Source organism: Giraffa tippelskirchi, chromosome X, assembly GCF_054371585.1.
Source record: "Giraffa tippelskirchi isolate mGirTip1 chromosome X, T2T-mGirTip1v1.2.pri, whole genome shotgun sequence".
NCBI lineage: Eukaryota > Metazoa > Chordata > Mammalia > Artiodactyla > Giraffidae > Giraffa > Giraffa tippelskirchi.
The window spans coordinates 39652463-39670484 of record NC_137289.1 but is presented as its reverse complement, the minus strand read 5'-3'; the positions used below and the strand labels follow the sequence as shown (position 1 = coordinate 39670484).

Genomic DNA, 18022 nt, shown 5'->3' with positions numbered 1-18022 from the left:
TTACTAGAACCGACTCAAATGTGTTCCTTCTTATGGCTGAGTAATATCCCATTGTGTATAAGCACCACAACTTCTTTATCCATTCATGTGTTGATGGACATCTAGGTTGCTTCCATGTTCTAGCTGTTGTAAATAGCACTGGAATGAACAATGGGATACATGTGTCTTTTTCAATTTTTGTTTCCTCGGGGTATATGCCTAGGAGTGGGATTGCTGGGTCATAGGGTATACTGCTCTTTTACACGTGCTTTCGGACATCCTGGGCTAGAAATAAATGTAGTGTTCTAGTGTACTCTATACAGTACTGTGCTGAAAAAAACACAAAAGCACAACCGTTTGTAGAGGATGCGCGCATGAGGCAATGTCTGCCAGACACGTGAATTAACTGACGTGACTGGACATGGGAATGCAAGTTTGAATCTTTGAAATTTCACAGTTTGAAGATTCCTATGTAAGGGACTTACTGTATTCTCACATGGTGAAAGGAGCTAGGGAGCTCTGTGAGTTCTCTTTGTAAGAGCATTAATCTCCATTCTTGAGGGCTCCACCCTCCTGACCTAAATATCTCCCAAAGGCCCCACCTTCTAATATCCTCACACTAGACATTAGGTTTACAACATGAATTTTGGGGGTGCCACTTTCATACAAAAGCTGTATGTGTGTGTATGTGTGTGTGTAGTTGAGTTGATTTCTGCTCTCGCTTCTTACCTCATGAGCTGTAAGTCTTACCATGTACCAGTACTAGTCGTATACCAGTACTTCTCTATGTAAGTATGTAGGCTAACCATATGCTTTAAAATATAGTAAGGACAACCTTCATGCTCATTCATCTTCTTTTTCAGAAATGTCCTGCCTCTTATAACATGTTTGTTTTTCCACATATATTATAGAATTAGCTTACTTCTCATACCAATCACATTAGTATTTTTTTGAAATCTCATCATAATTTTAGAATAATTTGGGGACAATTGATATCTGTATAAAATCTTTTCATACTCCCAAAAGATACATCTTTCCATTTCGTCATGCATTTCATTGTGTTTTTCAGTAGTATTTCAGAATTTTCTTCAAATAGCTGTTGCATATTTTTTATTTGTCCTTAAATGTATTCTTAATATTTATCTGTTTCTAGCTATTATAAATGATGTCTTCCATTATAAATGTAATTGGTTGTTAGTGTATAGGAAGACTGTTCTATATATTATTATTTTTATCCAGCCATCTAGCTCAATTCCTTTAAAATACAGCTGTCCCTCAATATCTCTGGGAGATTGGTTCTAAGACACCACTGCCAAAGATCAGATACCCAAATCCACAGATGTTCAAGTCTCTTATAATAAGAAGCATAGCATTTTAGGATTTGCATATAAACTGCCCATATCCTCTCATATACTTTAAATCATCTCTAGATTACTTATACTACCTAATACAATGTAAATGATATGTAAATAGTTGCCAGCATGTGGTAAATTTGAATTTTGATTTTTGGAAATTTCTGGATTTTTTTAAATAAATATTTTTAATCCACACTTCGTGAATCCCTGCATGCAAAACCCATGGATAGGAAAGGCTGACTGTATAGAGTACTTTTCTTTGGAGTCTCCTGTCGTCAGCAAATAATGTTAATGTTGCCTCCATTGCTCTATGTTTTAAAAATAAACTTTAAAAAACCTTAGAATGATTTTAGACTAACAAAAAAAGTGAAGATAGTTGCCATATATCAGAAAGTTCCAAAATATCACACATATTGTTATAAACTAGCATGCCTACTTTATTTCTAAGATTTGTCCTATTAAAATTTTCTTAGTTTTTACCCAATGTCCTTTTTCTGACCCAGGAACCCATCCCGGATCCCACATTGCATGTAGTAGATGTCTCCTTAGGCTCTTCTTGGATGTGACAATTTCTCAGACTTCCCTTATTTTTCATGACCTTGATAGTTTTGAGGAGTACTAGTCAGGTATTTTATAAAATGTTCCTCAACTTGGATTTGTCTGATGTTTTTCCTATTAACCTGGAACTATGAATTTTTTTTGGGGGGGGGGTCTTCCTTTGTGGTTCAGCTGGTAAAGAATCCAACTGCATTGCGGGAGACCTGGGTTTGATCCCTGGGTTGGGAAGATCCCCCGGAGAAGGGAAAGGCTACCCACTCCAGTATTCTGGCCTAGAGAATTTCATGGACAGTATAGTCCATGGGGTCGCAAAGAGTCAGACATGACTGAGTAACTTTCATTTTCACTTTCACTTCATGGATTTTGGGGGAAGAAGACCGCAGAGGTTGAGTGTCCTTTTTACCATGTGATACGATCTACATGTCTTATCCCTGGTAATGTTGACCTTGACCACTGGGCTGAAGTAGTGTTTGTCAGGTTATTCCACTGTCAAGTTACTCTTTTTCCCCCTCGCCATATTGCTGTATTTTTTTGAATGAAGTCACTATGTGACTTTTTGAATGAAGTCACTCTTAAGGAATAGGGAGCTCCACCTCCTTGAGAGCACAATTACCTATGTCAGTTATCTGAAATTCTTTCGCGTGGGAAATTTGTCTATTGTCTCACATGTATTCAATCATTTATTTATATCAGTACGGACCCATAGATATTCATTTTATACTTTGGGATATAATCCCAAAAGATGACTAACTTAATTTATTACGTTGCTCGTCTTGTTACAGTTTTGGCCATTGGAAGCTCATTCCTGTCTTCTTTGACATAACTCCGTTACTTCAGGGCTTTTTTATTTTTTTAAAATTTTAAAGCACTTCCTTTTTGATACAGTAAGATCCCCCAGACTCCTCTTCTATATTTCCTCTCTGAGCCCTACAATCAGTAATTTCTCCAAGAAGCCTGGTTCCTTTTATTGGAAAAGAGGATTGGGAACCAAGATCTGTGCTTATTTCTACATCATTGTTTCTTTCAGATTTTGGGAGTATCATTTCTCTTAAACCCTTTCAGCTAAGAAGGCAAAGAAATATATGTATGTATACTCATGGGCCATCTATTTCACTGCTCAATTCAAGTATGCATGTGTAACAGTATCAGGATTGTTAACCTGTACCCCTACGAGAAAGAACACTATAAACTAGATTACACTGCTTTTATATTTTACTTTCAGTCTTGCAAACTCCATTCATTTCCGAAGTTACTTAAGTCAGGGGATCTTAGTGAGGTGGTTTCATACATTTGTAATATAATTCCATTCTTTAGTCAAATTCTGCATTCTATTCTTGATGTCAGTTTTTTTTAAATATGCATGCATTGCTTTACTTTTTGTGCTGTAAGGTTCTTCTGGTTTTGACAAATATGTAGTGTCATGTATCTTCCATAACATCATACAGAATAGTTTCACTGCCCTAAAACATCCTTTATGCCTGGAGAAGGAAATGGCAACCTACTCCGGTATTCTTGCCTGGGAAATCCCAGGGATTGAGGAGCTGGTGGGCTACTGTCCATGGGGTCTCAAGGAGTCACACACGACAGCGACTGAGTACAGTCATTTTTAAGAACAGTGTTGGCCACACAAAACACATCAGTGGCTCCTAGTTTGTGGCCTCTGGTTTAATATCTTACTTTCCCACTTGTCCCTCTGCTCCATAGGGGTACATGCCCATGGGGCTGCTCTGCTCAGCCCAGTGTTTGGATTCAACAAATGGAATAATGAAAATCGAAAACGGACCCACCCTCCCAGTAGAGCACCAGGTTCAGAAAGAATACATTGGCATGGAAATGGCATTCTGTCACTCCCCACCTCTTTTTCAATTGCCCTCTGGAAATTTCGCTATTTCCCTTTAAGCCCTACTCCCAGTTGACCCCTGCAAGCCTTCTTACCCTCGGCCCTGAAGTCATCACAATGGCCACATGGGTTCTGGTGGGGGCGGGGCCCTCTATGACGTCACCAAGGGCCCAGCCCTGGCTGGTCCTCAGTCTCCAGGTGCCAGGGCAAACCAGCGCACCAGGAGCTGTTTCCTCTCGGCTCACATGTGGTCCATCAAATGGTTCCTGTGCTTTTCCACGGGTGTTACCTGTGTCTGCGCCTTAATGTTTACTTCTCTGAGAGAGAGAGCCGAAGAAATCCAGGGGAAGATGCTCTGCGGAGGATACAGTCTAATTCAGCAAAATCAACCAGAGCATGCCCGAGACTGGCTTAAGATCATGTTTCCCTGGCTTTTCTTCATTGTGCTCATGTATGTGACAGTGAAGTTGATGGGAGAGAGTGGTGAGAGTAATGTGCAGACTCCTCCTGCCTGTCAGGGCGGTTCATTTGGCTCTCCGGGACAGAAAAAGAAAAATGCTTCCCCAGACAAAGACTATATGTTTGCCACCTTAACCCAGCTGGAGATGGACCTTGTGAAATTTGTGTCCAGGGTGCGGAATCTGAAACTTGCCACGGCAACCTGCAGTAACCTCAATGCTCCCAATGTCGAGGTTCCTGCAGACGCACACAATAACATTACACTGTATGAACTCTGGTGCGACGAAGACTCCGATTGAGTGGATTTGTATGTCAGAGTAGGAGAGGAATTGTTGATTGTTGACATACCTTATCCAAACTAATAAAACTATTCTGAAGCAAAAGAAAAAAGCCTCTGATATTTTTTATTTGCTCTACAGTTTGACCTTTTCCAGAGTGTCGTATAATTGGCAGCATGCAGTGTATAACCTTTTCCAGACTAGCTTATTTTACTTTATAACATTCATTCAGATTTCATCCATCTCTTTTTGTGATTTGCTAGCTAATTTCTTTTTATTCTTGAATAATATTCTGCTATGTTGATGTACCAAAGTTTGTTTACCCAGTCGTCTACTAAAGGACACTTTGGTTGCTTCCAATTTGTGGGTGAGAGAGAGAGAGTATGAATTAAGCTGTTATAAAATTCATGTGCATGTTTTTGTGTGGGTATTAACTAGCAAATCATTTGATGAGCAGTCTAGGAGTGTAATTGATAGATCATGTGGTATGACAATGTTTAGCTCTGTAAGAAATTGCTTCCAAAGTGATTCTACCATTTTGCAATCCCACTAACAAGGAATGAGAGTTCCTGTGGTTCCTCATCTTTGCCAGTAATTGGTTTGTCAGATTTTTGTATTTGACCATTCCAATAAGTGTGTAGTGGTATCTCATTATTTTAGTTTCACCAGTCTACTCTAAAAAGTTATCTTATTTCCGTATTTCCATTGCAGCATTTCCATTGTGTTTTATTACCATAAATTCTTCAGGAGTTTTATCTTTAATCTGAGGTTTAAATAGATCTACTGCTCAGCAGAACTTCTGCTGCTGTTTATACCATCAGTGATTATTTTGCTTAAATAGTCTTCTAATAATATTTTCATGAAGGACTCATAACTTGAAATCATGTATAACACTGAGCACGTTTTTGAGAGAGGGCAACAGGCAGGAAGGCCAGGGGTCTCCAAATGGAGGAAATAGGCTGCAAGTGTCAAACATTTTATCTCTCTTAAGCGGCAGGAAAAAACAAACTAGCGATATTTTTTCCCTTCTCTATACAAATTTGAGAGGTTTCTCTTAAAATACTGTGTTGCCATGACACCTGGTTTCAGCTGAAGTTAACTACTCTCAAACTTTGAGTTAACCAATGCATTTTTCTTATGGAAATGTTTGTCTTAAGCTATGTTAATGTACTGTGCATTTACCCCAAACACTGTCTTTCGCCTAAGGCTCAGAACCTACTTGGCAAACCAGTATGTTATACTCAGACATTGTTCCCCTAATCTATGTAAATGAAACTATTTGCATGATCTGCCTTTCTGCAAAATTCAAGTCAATCCTTTTATGGCCTGGAATGTCCGGTGCCCAGATTATTCGAAAATACATCTTATGGATGAGGGGTGTGGTGTCACTCTGAGTTGAAGACATTCCTTTCTTACATTAACAAACTGCTAGTGACTATATAACATCCAGCTGAAGACTAGCAGGGAGGTACTCTTTCTGCCCCCTTCTGATGCCTATGTCAGCTTTCTCTATCTCCTTTATACTTTAATAAAACTTGATCACACCAAAGCTCTGAGCGATCCAGCCTCGTCTCTGGCCCAGGATTGAATTCTTCTCCTCCAGAGGCCAAGAATCCCGGCCGTTTTTCTGTGGCTCAGCAACACCCTTTCATCTTGCGGGCTCGTCCGGAATTCTTCACCACAAGGTAAGGATGCTTAGAGCTCTAGTTCTTTGTTCTCCGAGCGAACACGTTTTCTGCTGTACTTTACTAACTCTATGGCGTGCTTGTGTGAATCTGCGTGAAAGAAGTGAGGAGCCCTGCTCTGCGGTTCCGCGGTGACCTCATACGGCTTATGGCAGAAACCTGTCGGGGGTTTATACCGACCTGCCAATGCCAAGAGGCACCCAGTGTCTCCTTTGGGGACCGAGCAGAAATGGGCAAAGCGTGTGGACCGAACTCTCCTTTCTCGGTCAAACTTTTCGGTCTCTTTGACCATTTCATAGCTCCTTGGGAATTAGAAGTACTAACCTATCTGTCGGGTCATAGACTTTCAAGGGACTTGTGATCTATGCTGTTACTGTGTACTGTTCCTTGGGTCCCAAACTTGAGGTTGGTAGTCAGCAAGCGCCTAGCCTCGCTAGGAATCGAAAGTTTGGAAGCTAGATGGAGCTCTAGCTGCGGGAACATCTCTGAGGTTAAAAGTTACTCAGATTGGAACTGCAATGGATGTTTTTTCCTTTGGTAACACTGGCTCTTAGTGGCCCAGACGAGGCTCTTATACTGGTGTGGTGATGCTTGGAAGGAACATCTCAGTTTTATGTGCGCATTGGTCTTATTGTGGTCAGGAATATATTCAGGGTCGTGCACAGGCACTCAGGTGACAAATGTCTCCTCCAGCGGTCTTGGTCTGGGAGGCATTCTGGAAGGTTACTCTGATTGCACCCCGGGTGGCATCAGAGGCAAGCAAGGTTTTAACGGCGAGGAGCTGGACGTCAGTCAGGGATGCCATCAGGTCTACCCCTGGTGCATCCCCACCCCGTCTCGGTGGTAGAACCGGGAGGGAAGAGTACGGCGCCTGCGTCGGTAAGGGACAGACTAAGTCCGACCAGAAAAAGAAAAGCTTTGGTGTCAAGTCTGTCTACACCCCCATCTAGAGCAGGGAGGGACGCCTCCGAGAGAAAGAGGGCGCTGGTCGCTTTTTTTCTCTCTTACAGATGGGAGCTAACAATTCCAGCCTCACTCCTTTGAACTGTATCCTGAAAAACTAGGATAGATTTGATCCCCAGGGCTTAAAGAAGACACACCTGGTCTTCCTATGTGATACTGCATGGCCGCGGTACCCACTGGAGGATGGCGAACGGTGGCCAGTTGGAGGGTCTCTTAAGTATAATACTGTTCTACAATTAGACCGGTTCTGTAAAAAAAACAAGAGAAATGGGTAGAAGTAGCATATGTGTTGCCCTTTTTCTCTCTGCGAAATATGCCAGACTTGTGTCCTAAGGGTGTAGGTTTGGGTGTGACACCTTCAGCTCCCTCCTGTCCTCCTACTTTGCCCCCATACCCGGGGCTCCCAACTGAAAACCAGAACCCCACCCCACCCCCGCAAGAAGGGCTGCCTTGGTCTCAGTGGAAACCCAAACTGAGATTCAAACTGCCCATATAGAGGTCGAACCAACACCTGTCTCAGTACGACCTCAGACTACTTTGGTTTCAGTAGAAACTCAGACCATCGAAGTGAGAGATGGGATGGAAGACAGGAGACAAGGAGAGAAAGAAAATCAGGTTTCTCCAATCTATCCCTGGGATCTTCTGCGCAGAGCAGCCAGAGAGACTGAGGAACAGCGGCACAAGCTGTTGCCTCTTCATGAAGCACCCACCGGGAGAAATAATCAGTCTATGAGAGTGAATAAGCCTTTTTCTTATGAAGAAATACAAAGAATTAAGGAGGATCTGGGAGACTATTTAGAGGACCCAGAAAAATATATTAGAGCTTTTAAAGGTGTTACTTTGCTTTATGACCTTACTTGGAAGGATGTGATGTATATCTTGGGACACACGCTGACTCCCGACTCAAAGAGTCCAGTCTTGGAAAAAGCAGTTGCTTATGGAGATAAATGGCTTGGTAATGAATCAGTAGGGAAGAGGGAGGACGAAACAGCCGCTCTCCCCACTGAGAATCAGGCGGTCCCAACTATAGAACCAGATTGGGACTACAACACAGCTAAAGGAAGATGGGGTCAGAGTCATTTTGTCAGATGCATTCTTGAAGGACTCAGGCAGGCGCGTGCTAAGCCTTTAAACTATGGCAAATCGGCAAACATAAAACAGGAGGAAAAGGAAGCTCCTGGTCAATTCCTAGATAGACTGAGAGAAGCCCTTCGCAGATTCACTGAGATTGATCCCGAAAGTGAGGAGGGAAAAGCGATCTCAAAAGATGGATTTCTCACTCGGTCGGCTCCAGATATCCGCCGTAAGCTATTAAAACGGGCGTATGGACCTAACCAGTCTTTAGATAATCTGTTACAACTGGCTCAGACAGTCTATTATGGTAGGGAATATGAAGAAAAGAAAGAAAGGCAGAAAAAGACAAAGAAAAAGGCGGAAGCCTTCGCAATGGCTGTAAGAACTGTTCTTAAATAGCCTGAGAAAAATGCCCAGAGGGACCCAGGTGAAAAGGGATGGGTTTGCTCTTACTGTGGAAAGGAGAGGCACCTCAAGCGGGATTGCCCTCAGGCATTTAAGCCGCCCCCGGCTCCAGGTCCTGTCTGCAAAGGACCACACTGGAGGAGAGACTGCCCGCAGAGGCGTAGGTTTCAGGGGTCTGACTCTCAAGACAATCAGGACTGAAGGTGCCCGGGGGTCCCCACACAAGCTCCCGTCCTAATTACACCTGAGGAACCCCGGGTATTAATAACTGTGAGAGGCCAATCCGTCAATTTCCTTTTAGATACTGGGGCAACTTACTCCGTGCTTACTGAAGCCCCTGGCCCACTTTCTTCCCGATTCGCTTCCATAATGGGACTGTCTGGACGAGCCAAAAGGTATTACTTCTGTGTTTCTGTCAGTTGTGACTGGGATTCGGTGCTATTTTCACACGAGTTTCTGATCGTGCCAGAATCGCCCTCACCCCTTTTGGGGAGAGAGATACTGAGTAATGTCCATGCCTCTGTTTTCATGAATATGGAGCCCTCCCTTTCTCTCCCTTTAATTGAACCAAATGTAAACCCTAGAGTATGGGCTGATGGAAAATCGGTGGGTCGAGCACAAAATGCTATTCTTGTAGTTGATAAGCTCAAAGACCGGCACTTATTCCCACATAAGAAGCAGTATCCACTAAAACCTGAGGTTAAGGAAGGGTTAAGACCCATCATCGAAAATTTAAAGGAGCAGGGACTATTAATTCCCTGTAACAGTCCATGCAACACTCCTATTTTGGGTATAAAGAAATCAAATGGTAACTGGAGACTAGTTCAAGACTTAGGAATAATAAATGAGGCTGTAGTTCCTTTACATCCTGTGGTGCCTAATCCTTATACTCTATTGTCTGAAATTCCTGAACGAGCCAAATATTTCTCAGTAATGGATTTAAAAGATGCCTTCTATTCAGTGCCTTTGGCGGAGGAAAGTCAATTTCTATTTGCCGTTGAAGACCCTACGCAGCCAGCGTCTCAGTTAACCTGGACAGTTTTGCCCCAGGGATTTCGTGACAGTCCTCACTTATTTGGACAAAGTTTGTCCCGGGATCTACAACACTTTAATAGTTCTGGAGCGGTGGTGTTACAATATGTAGATGATATTTTGCTCTGTGCTGAGACAGAGGAAGCTTGTTCACAAGCCTCAGAAGATGTCTCAAACTTTCTGGCAGGCTGCGGTTACAAGGCATCAAGAGAAAAGGCTCAGCTTTGTCAACAATCTGTTAGATATCTGGGCCTAATCATATCAGAAGGGACTAGGGCCATAGGCCCCGAGAGAATTAAACCTATACTAAATCATCCCCTACCTATGACTTTAAGACAACCGAGAGGATTTTTGGAAATCACAGGCTACTGTCGCATTTGGATTCCGGGTTATGGGGAACTTGCCCGGCCTTTATATAAACGTATCGCTGAAACTCAGCAGGCCCAAACCGACAAACTGGTTTGGGCTCCAGATACTCAAAAGGCTTTTAAGGTTCTACAGGCGGCTCTCCTGCAAGCTCCCGCTCTGAGCTTGCCCACAGGGTCAGAATTTAATTTGTTTGTCACTAAAAGAAAAGGTATGGCCTTGGGAGTTTTAACACAACCCCGAGGACCTCACCAGCAACCTATTGCTTATCTAAGCCGACAATTAGATGTAATTTCACGTGGGTGGCCCCACCGCCTAAGAGTAATTGGAGCAGCGGCTTTATTAGCACCAGAAGCTTTAAAAATAATTAATGGATGAAACCTTACTGTACTGACTTCTCATGATGTGAGTGGAATCTTAAATTCTAAGGTTAATATCTGGATGACAGACAGTAGGCTTCTTAAATATCAGTCATTGTTGTTAGAAGGACCAGTAACTAAGCTTAAGGTTTGTGGGAATTTAAATCCTGCCACTTTCCTTCCTGAGAAGGAAAATGAAACACCAGATCGTGATTGTTCCCAATTTCTAACTTTAAACTATGCAGCTCGGGAAGATCTAATGGATACCCCATTAGACAATCCTGACATGGAAATATTTACAGATGGCAGTTCTCTTGTTCGAGATGGAAAGCATAAAGCAGGTTATGCAGTGGTGATGGCTGAACAGGTTTTCAAAACAAAATCTCTCCCCCAGGGAACTAGTGCTCAGTTAGCGGAGCTTGTGGCTCTGACCCGAGCTCTAGAGTTAAACAAAGGGCAGCGAGTAAATATCTACACTGATTCTAAGTCTGCTTATTTGACTTTACATGCTTGTGCTGCCATATAGAAAGAAAGGCAGTTTAACACAGCAACAGGAGAACCTATTAAACATTTCAGAGAGATCGGGAGACTTTTAACTGCTATATATTGTCCTAAGGAAGTAGCTGTTATGCATTGCAAAAGACACAACAGGGATGGGAGTAAAATAGCCCGAAGGTAATCAGCTGGCTGACGCCAGAAAAGCAGCACTTTACCCAATCCCCTTCACTACAGACGCCTTTGATCTGGACAGGTCCTGTGGAGCGGGAAAAACCACAATATACTGAGGAAGAATTAGAAAGATGAGAAAAGAGGAGCAAAGATTACTGATAAAGGATGGTTACAGTCCGAAGATGGATGATTAATAATTCCTGAAAATGCTCAATGGAAAATCCTTAAGGGTTTACACCAGAGTTTTCATTTGGGTGCAGAGAGTACTTACCAGATGGCTTCTCATTTGTTTGAAGGTAAAAATGTAATAAAAACTTGAGAGAACATTATCAAAAGGTGTGAGGTTTGTCAAAAAAATAACCCAAAGACTAAAAAGCTGGCAAAATCTGGATTACAACGAAGTGGAAAGTATCCTGGAGAGGACTGGGTGGGAAATTGATTTTACTCATATGCCAAAAGCTAATGGATATTTTTTTTTTTTTTTTTTTGCTAATGGATATTCTTGCTTACAAGTTTGGGTGGGTGGATACTTTTACTGAATGGATTGAGGCTTTTCCCTGTCTTAGTGAACAGGCTAAGGAGGTTATAAAGATTTTAATCCATAGAATTATCCCAAGGTTTGGGCTGCCACGGAGCCTTCAGAGTGACAACGGCTCCGCCTTTAAAGCTGCCGTAACTCAGGGGGTGTCTAAAGCTCTAGGAATAGAATATCACTTACACTGTTCCTGGAGACCCCAATCCTCAAGAAAGGTTGAAAAAGCTAATGACATTATCAAAAGACACCTGCGTCAATTAACTCAAGAGACTCAGGACAATTGGATTAAAGTCCTACCCATAGCTTTAATGAGGGCTCGAACTGCCCCCAAAAAGGAGGGACTGTCCCCCTTTAAATGTATTTATAGAAGGCGTTTCTTACGCACAGACATTGTTATAGACCCTGAAGCCTTGGAATTAACTAATTATGTAACTCGGCTCTCAGCTTTTCAACAGGCATTAACAGAACTCCGGGAGAGGACTCCTGACCCAGCCTCTGAGTCAAGCAAGCCTCTATTTGAGCCAGGAACTGAGGTCCTCATACAAACTTTGGGTCTGGTGGCCAATCCCTTGAGCCCCTCTGGGAAGGTCCTTGCCAAGTTATTCTTTCTTCTCCCACAGCTGTCAAAGTGCCAGGAATTGATTCGTGGGTACATCACACTCGAGTTAAGAGGTGGCACCCTGACCAGAACTAAGTGGCTTCATTTTATGTCTTGACTTTCTATGCTCTGACTTTGTACCTTTCAGATGGGCCTGATCATCTATGTGAGCCTACTTCTGCTGACTCCAAAGGTCCTGAGTCTGCCGTTTGATCCTCAAGATAATGCCTTCCTGTCCTGGGCTCACTCCTACGCTGCCTTTCATAATCGGTCTAACTGCTGGGTCTGCGGAGCACTCCCCTCTTCATCAGTGGAAGGCTTCCCGTGGTGGACATCTCCACTTCAAGGAAAAGACTTTCTCCAAGTCTGCGAATACCTTCGACAACAATCCTATGTGACGCCTCTTCTTAAACTAATGACATCTAACAACCCTAAAATGGACTGGTGCAACACTTTGTACCTTAACTATGGACATAACGTGACTTTTAATTTTGATTATACATTGTCTCGGTTTAATGACTCTTTTGCCACACATAAGGCAAATAGGTCTAGATCTAATGGCTTTTTACCTGATGTTTATCAAATATGGGATGAGGTTATATGGCTAACTCCTGAAAAAGGACGTCTAATATCTACTGCCCCTATATGCTGGGAACAAATACAGCCATCCCCGGAAGTTAGTCAACAACTTAATTATAATGATTGGAAACACTTGGGACTTTTGCCTCGGGAAATATGCAATGTAATCATTCCCGTGTTTTCCAACCCCAATTCAGGTCCTCCCTTTGTCTGGCCAGGCACTGATTGGGACTGGATATCTCAGTCACGCTGGCTTGCTCCAAACGGGACTTATTGGATATGTGGCTCTTACCTATGGGCATGGCTTCCCCCTGGTTGGACAGGGAGATGCACCCTAGGTCTCGCCTTTACTCACGGCTCTATCTTTTCAGAGCTTCCAAAAAAACCTGCTAATTTACCCCACCTTAAAACTCGGTGGGCAAGGTCTATATTTCACTGGTATGATTATTTGGCTGCAATGTTTGTTCCCTCTTTGGGAACTACAGACGTTATGCTACGAGTAGGTGCTTTGACTAATTTTACTCAACAGGCATTGCAAGATTCTCAAAAAGCTATTTCAGCTCTTAATGCTGAACAAGCACAAATTAGAAAGGTGGTTTTACAAAACAGATTGGCTTTAGATATTCGGAGAGCTGCGCAACGAAGAACTTGTGCCATTATTCATACCCAGTGCTGTACATATATACCTGATACGAGCACCAACGTTACTCATTTTGCTAAACACATGAACAAGATGATTGGGGCTATGGATACTCCTGGAGCCTCGATTGCCTCACTTTGGGAGACGTTAACTAGTTCCCCATGGGGGAAAACTAGTTTAATTACAATAATTCTGGTGATTTTGTTTTTGCTGTTTACTCCCTGCATCCGTAACTGTGTAACTGGATTTGTTTCTAGGTGCATGAGAGCTTTTAAGTTACAGATGGTGATGGTGGCTTAAATGCCTGCTACTGCTGCAGCTTCCTCCAACTACTATTCGGGGCCCCTGGATCAGACACCCTCAATATGAGAGTTAGGAGAATATGTTGCCTCAATAATTTAGGAACAACGCCCCTTGTCAGCTTGGAAGCAGTTATGGAACAAAAACGACATCCCTTTTCCCTAGGCAACATAATTCTCCTAAAAGAAAAGGGGGGAATGAGAGAGGGCAACAGGCAGGAAGGCCAGGGGTCTCCAAACGGAGGAAATAGGCTGCAAGTGTCAGGCATTTTATCTCTCTTAAGCGGCAGGAAAAAACAAACTAGCGATATTTTTCCCCTTCTCTATACAAATTTAAAAGAGGTTTCTCTTAAAATACTGTGTTGTCTCATGCATCGAACATGGAATGGTGTTCTGTTTCACATATGATAATATACATGTTTCAATGCTATTCTCCCAGAATGTCCCACCCTCAGGGCTGGGGCAATGGGATGACCCAGAGGGATGGGATGGGGAGGGAGGTGGGAGGGGGGTCCAGGAAGGGGAACACATGTAAACTCATGGCTGATTCATGTCAATGGATGGCAAAAACTGCTACAATATTGTCAAGTAATTAGACCCCAACTAAAATAAATAAATGTATTAAAAAAAAATACTGTGTTGCCATGACACCTGGTTTCACCTGAAGTTAACTATTCTCAAACTTTGAGTTAACCAATGCATTTTTCTTAAGGAAATGTTTGTCTTAAGCTATGTTAATGTACTCTGCATTTACCCCAAATGCTGTCTTCCGCCTAATGGCTCAGAACCTACCTGGCAAACCAGCATGTTAAACTCAGAATGGCACCAGACCCCTCATCCATAGGATGTATTTTCGAATAATCTGGTCACTGGACATGCCGAGTCATAAAACGATTGACTTGAATTTTGCAGAAAGGCAGATCATGCAAATAGTTTCATTTACATAGATTCGGGGAACAATGTCTGAGTATAAGACATTTCTTCCTTACATTAACAAACTGCTAGTGACTATATAACATCCAGCTGAAGGCTAGCAGGGGGGTGCTCTTCCTGCCCCCTTCTGATGCCTATGTCAGAAGCTTTCTCTATCTCCTTTATACTTTAATAAAACTTGATCACACCAAAGCTCTGAGCGATCCAGCCTCGTCTCTGGCCCAGGATTGAATTCTTCTCCTCCAGAGGCCAAGAATCCCGGCCGTTTTTCTGTGGCTCAGCAACAACCTTTCACTAGCAAGTAAGGTTCTTAAAGAAAAAATCATCACTGGGCTCCACATGTCACCCACACCAGGAAACTGAAAGAATCTTTGTCATTAAACACTTCAACAGGCAAAACCAAGCCGTTACCAATATCTTTGGGCACATGGTGGTCAGGATGCAGGGGAGATCCAGGGATTTCTTAGAGATGAGCCCAGGGTCCTGTACAGACAGACAGAAAGTGCCCTGATTCCATCATCCAAGGCTTCCAGCAGGAGGCAGCCACACTGGAAGCCTTCTAGAAAAGGATCTTCTTTATCAGAATAAACATTGTTCAAATTGAAAGCATATTGGTTATTATTTGCCAACCTAAAATATTCTTAAAAGCCTGACCCCAGATCTTTGCAGTTCCCACTGGTTTCTTTGTGTTCAGATTGTCAGGGTGGAAACATTCCGTCATTTCAAATTAGTTTCTTCTAATTCTGTTATTGGCTATTATATGAAGGAAAGGTCACACTTGAAAAAATACATAAGAAAATTCCTGCAAAAAGATTGAGTCAAGGAGCCCATAAGCTGCATGAACTCTGCCTTCTAACAGTTTCAATTTCAAAGACTGACGGCAGAAGAAGAAGGGGACGACGGGGGGCGAGATGGTTGGATGGCATCACCGACCCAACGGACATGAGTTTGAGCCAACTCGGGGAGATGGTGAAGGACAGGGAAGCCCAGCGTGCTGAAATCTATGGGGTCGCAAAGAGTTGGACACGACTGAGTGACTGAACAGCAACAAGCAGCTTCAATTTTCTGCCTGGAGAAATCGGATAAAATAGGCATCCTGATTTTTTCACTTCTCTGTTCAAACTCTGCTACAATGAAATTGATATTCATATCAACATGTAAGGATTTCTGAGTTTTGAGATGTCACACCAAGGTAAGAGGTGCTGGTGAAAATAGAACGCTACTGGTAGGCAAAACATTCTTAAAGCTTTGTTTCAAATTGGATTTAAATACAACACTACATGGTTACATGAAGTCTGAACCGAGAGTCTAAATACAGCAGGCAGTATGTAAAAGCAAATTTGACATCCCGTATGTGGGAGTAAAAGCTACCGGTTTTTGCAGTAGTCATATACGGATGTGAGAGTAGGACCACAAAGAAGGCAGAGCACCGAAGAACTGATGCTTTCAAACTGTGGTGCTAGAGAAGACTCTTGAGAGTCCCTTGGACTGCAAGGAGATCAAACCAGTCAATCCTAAAGGAAATCAGTCCTGAATATTCATAGGAAGGACTGATGCTGAAACCAAAGCTCCAATCCTTCGGCCACCTGATGTGAAGAGCCGACCCACTGGAAAAGACTGATACTGGGAAAGATTGAAGGCAAATGGAGAAGGGGACGACAGAGGGAGAGATGGTTGGATGGCATCACCAATTCAGTGGACAGCAGTTTGAGCAATCTCCAGGAGATGGTGAAGGACAGGGATTCCTGGCGTGCTGCAGTCCATGGGGTCACAAAGAGTCAGACACAACTCAGCAACTGAACAGCAACAACCACGGGAGAGTAAATGTTTCTTGTCAGATCTGCAGCTGGTATGCACAAATTGGTTGACAGCACTCTCCAACATAGATTGTCTCCAAGTCTGATTAAGTGTGTCACAAGGGCATGAATCAAAGTGATGTATTCGTTCCAGGATGGAATAGAATGTTACTTGGAACAGTCTGTAAAACGTACACCGAGTCTGTAATCCACTCAAGATTTCAAAGAATAAAACATTTACCTGAAATTTAAAGCCTCTTGGAAAGTTGTGTTCTATCTATGAAAACATTTCATAGATTTCTTTTCATAATCATTTTTCACAGTGATATAACACTTTCACTCCTCAGTTGCTGATGTTATTACCAAGATAAACTTGTCCTCATGGGTGTGGGAGATAAAGTTGACCCATTGTGATTGTTCTCTGGTCAAATGACTCTCGCAATTTCTAATTATGTTCTACATCCACAATATTTCTTGTTATACCCATCAAAGTCTACTTCTCAGATCTTCATGTACACCAAATAATAGATACCTGGTGAGTTCAGATTATATTAAACACTCTTTCCACAGCTCTTCCCATGTCGATTGAATCAGAACAAGGTGAAGCAGGGAGAAGAGTTGAAATTTTCAATGATTTCTAAGGCCTCTAAAAAAAACATTAGACAGAAACCCTAGCCTTTACTGGTCTATACGAAAGAATCACAATGTGCCTGTTTCATGAAATTGCAACAACTGACTAACTAGAGTTGCAACAAGTTGGAGTTATGCTTGGAATGATTTGAGTTGAAACAGTTTGGATGTGGCCATGTGAGGATATATATAGGATGATACATACTTAAGGAGGTATCAACAAGTATGAATCCATAAATTGATAAGGTATACTTTGTAAACAAAGATGAAACATTGAATTTGTTTTCACTATCTGACCCTTCCAGAATTTGCCATCATCTACTGACTCCCCTGGGGACTTGGTTTATTGCCACCAGATTAAAACTAGTTACATGAATCGTGGTTAGCTTTGTTCTCTTTGTTTGAAATTGTTTATGTTTCTCTCTCCTAGTATACTCTTATAAAGGCCACGATCTTTATCACTTATTTTGTCGATAAGGTTGTCTCTTGCATTTTCCACTGTGTAACCATCTTCCATGTATACAGATATTGATATGTCTATGTATATAGATATTTATGTTTCTATGTATCTAGGTATTTATGTATCTATATATCTATGCATATAGACATTTATATATCTATGTACCTAGACATTTATATCACTATCAATCTGGACGTTTATGTATCTATGTACCTAGACATTTATAATTAAGTACACTTATGTATACACAAATAGATGTTTTACCAGTGTAACAGGGCCTGATAAAAAGGGAACGCTCCTACAAAAAGAGTCAGACATGACTTGGCGACTGAACAACAACAACAAAATAGAAAATACATTCCGTTCACCTGCCACCAACAACACATAGTATGTCAGTGCCACTACAGTATAAAATAAAGGTTCGTTTAAAAAAAGAATGCTCAGGGGGACTTCCCTGCAGTTCAGTGGTTAAGATTCTATGCTGCCAATGCAGAGGGCGAAGGTTCGATCCTTGGGCAGGGAAATAAAGA

The 18022-nt window shown here is 42.2% G+C and overlaps 1 pseudogene; it reads left to right on the top strand.

The window, feature by feature from the left end:
- The first annotated feature begins 4037 nt into the window (after positions 1–4037).
- Positions 4038–4490, top strand: LOC145535610 (protein FAM209 pseudogene; annotated as a pseudogene).
- The last annotated feature ends 13532 nt before the right edge of the window (positions 4491–18022 follow it).